Source organism: Lampris incognitus, chromosome 2 (assembly GCF_029633865.1).
Source record: "Lampris incognitus isolate fLamInc1 chromosome 2, fLamInc1.hap2, whole genome shotgun sequence".
Classification (NCBI taxonomy): domain Eukaryota; kingdom Metazoa; phylum Chordata; class Actinopteri; order Lampriformes; family Lampridae; genus Lampris; species Lampris incognitus.
In genome coordinates this window covers 43237772-43241379 of record NC_079212.1, presented here as the reverse complement: position 1 = coordinate 43241379, position 3608 = coordinate 43237772, and positions in this window count along the sequence as shown.

Sequence of the window (3608 nt, the reverse complement as noted above, 5' to 3'; positions counted from 1 at the left end):
CTGTCGGATGTATGTTGCTAATAGCAGCACTGCTGAGGTGAACAAACTGCGTTACCAGCTCTTCTGCACCAAAAGGGGAGAGGTTGAGTCCAGCCAGCTGCCACCATGTAGAGACTGTCTCTTTATGCATGTTCAACGAGCCAACTATCAGGCAGCAATATGGAAGTGCTGTCTGCAGGCTAACCCTGTGGTGCCAAGCCCTACTGAGTATTGATGGACAGACGATGAAGGCAAGCTGGCCATTTACTGGATGCGCTCCCCACCTGCACCAGATGTGGTCTTGGAAATGCTAACATGCAAGTGTGTGCATTCATGCAAAATGCCAAGCTGCATGTGCCTGTCAAATGGACTTCCATGCACAGACATGTGCAGGTTACAGACCTGCAGTAACCAAAAACAGCAGGATGGTCCAGAACTGGACTTTGAACTTGGGGAGTCAGATGATGAGAGAAACGAGCAGTTTGATGAATGACAGTGTGATGATTCTGATGGTATTACTGTGGTAGTAGTCTACTGATGCACAGGATGTTGATTCTGGACTTGGTTACCCAGAGCTTGATAACAATAATGTAACCATATTCACATATACCCATTACCCTACCCATTACCATTACATATACCCACTAATGATATGGGATTACATGTATCATTGACTAAGTATATGTAAATGTCAATGTTGTTTAAAATATTAAAATAGTTCATTACCTCACTATGGTATTCCTTTTTATCATGTATTTTGATTGTGTATTTAAACAAATGTATAGAGACCAGTTTGTGACCTAACCGGCTTTGGTCTAGTTCTCATTTAAGGCTCACAATCACCTCACACAATGAAATAGTATGGGTATATTATACATTTCCTGAATCTTTACAGTCCTGTGAGTATTCCAGTTTTTGTGTTTTGTGTCCCTGATATTCCTAGATGCCACAGGGCTAAAAGAAAGTATATAGTTTAGGCGAACATTGCAGAAAGATGTGTGTTATTGACGGGTTGAAGAGCTCAAGTGACCTCTATATTTGTGAGAAATATCCACAACAGGGCTTGAATGAAAGCTAAGAAGGTCCCCTTTAAAATGATACCAAAGACAATATTATAGAACATTGAAAAATGTCCTGACCATGAGGCTAAACCAGGATATGCACCAGCGTCTAAAATGCAATTTAGTTTAGCGGGTGGTTAACTTCATGAGCTGATAACTGTGATACAGCTGCCACTCAGGAATGGTTATCATACCAAAATATCATCTACAGACATGGATCCTTTCAAAAATTATAAGTAAGTTTTGCCACCTTGAGTGTACCGAAATATCGTCTGGCCCATGGACTATATGCATCCCAGCGCGGGAATGCAGAGCAGGAATGTCGCCCCACACACCACATGTAAAACTCCAGTATACTGCCAAACACAGATGTTGTTTGTTTTTCTACAGTACAAGTCTTTCTTTTTCCAAGTCTTTTCCAGTGAATAAAGAACTGGGGGTTTAAATGTAAATGAATGCATGAAAAAAAATAATACTTGGGCCAGAACAGCAACATGTTTATTCAAAGGTCGATGTGAATTTTAGAAAAGAACAGGTGTACTTCACCCGGCCAAAATGGATTTAACCCTTCAAATGAAAACCGTTTAAACTCTGTTCTAAGGTACAGTAAGTGAGATGCGCTTCAGATTAAAACATAGGTATGGGTGGCCCAAAGTGAATAAAAGCTCCAAAATCAGAGACGATTGCCAAGAGTTTATTCTTGATTCATGAGCGAAGGAGCTAAATTTCCAGGATTCAATCATACTATTAAAACAGGTGGTGACAAAACCAAAATACAACAATTCAAGAGTAAATATCCAGGTTGGCACAGAACATTTGTATTTTCAATGAATGAATGAATGCCTTTATTTGTCATTGCACAGCTGTACCACGAAATTAAGTGCAACTCCCCAGTAGTACAAAATTATATATATATCGTCAAAATATAAATGTACAGACATTTGCAGCACAATCAACATATAATGTATGCGTAAGTGTAAAAATAAGTGCAATATCTATTACACTAGATAAATAAGTGTGTATTGCACTAACCCGAGTCAGCATATTTTTTTTGCACATGCCAAATGTACAGATGTTATTGCACAGTTTCAGGATATTATTGCAACCTTTGAGCTGGTTAACAGAGTTCAGTTCTAAATGGCACTTGGGTAGAAACCGTTCAAAAGTCTGGAAGTACGGGTCTTGAAAGACCTATATCTTGCCTTGAATTCTAATACGCAGAACGCCCAAGACAGCGTCAACACATCTGTTCCAAAAGATCGACTTGGACGTGACACTCCACGCATACGTAACAGCGAACCAGCTTCACTTTTTTTCGTATACCAATGAGCACAAAATACCTTGGCACATCTGTGGGTACGTCTCAAGTCATACGTCTATATAAAGATGACGGCGACTTTGTTGATATGTGAGTTGCTATACGGATTACTTGAATGCGAATTTTCATCTGGATCCTAAAATTGGGAAGTGTTCTCCACTGGCGTTCTTCTGCACGTGTCGCCAACTTGAGGACTCGAGTCAAGTCCGAAGGATCGACCGTTGAAGACGAGGCAGCAATTCTCTCTGCGACAGGTCCCGTTACCGCTCCAGCCTGCACCCTGCTGTGCCTCACTCAGATTATTTGTAACTGCAGTTTGTTCCCCCGCATTTGTTCAGGCTCTGGAGGACCACAGCGAAGTTCTCACGAGAGGGAAACAATGGCGGAGATCTTGTCATAGCATCACCAGTCTTGTCTCCAGCTCCCGTATCAACTTCTTAACTTGAGGTAGGTTCACCTGCGTACCTGCTTGTTTGAGAGTCCGTACGTGCAACTCAACGATATTTGCTACCACTTCTAAAAATCACTGGAGCACAGTTCACGCGTGCAGGAAAAAAAGTCCAGCCTGCATGTAACATCATATAAAAATGGTTTGAACCTTTGCTCATACGCGTTTGCGCACGAATCCCGAACGATACAGATCAACAACAAAGCAAAACCAGGGATCAGCACTACAGTTGCATAACGACCCAACCCAGCGATTGGTTTCATGTGCAAATTGGCGTGACCATTAAGTAGACTTTCAACGGGCATGTGTGTGAACTGCAACTGTATTGTTTATAAGGGTGGGGGTACCTATAGCCAGCTGAGACCGAAGAGCTCACTCGTACCCCCTTTGCACTACATGGTGCCGACTCGACTCGGCTCGGCTCGGCTCGCTCCTGTGTCGTTTTCCATTACCGTGACAGTACCCCTCAGTGTAGCTGGATTTTCGGCTCTCCATTTTTTTCCATTTCAAAATGTGCCCCCCCCCTTTTCTCCCCAATTGTACTTACCCTACTCTTCACATCTGTTGAAATACTAAAATAGAAAAAGGGGGGTAGGACTAGAAGTTTTTTTTTTTTAAACTTCTGCCTACTCCTTTTCGAACTGCCGAGATTTAAAACTCATGTGTGATGATGAGATTGCTTGTTTTGATTTTTTTCCTCTTTTGTTTTCTTTTATTATACATTTTTAAAAATTTAACGTTCGAAATAAATAAACTAGTGTAAACTACTGATAACACACGTTAGCCCATAGTTAACGATTCT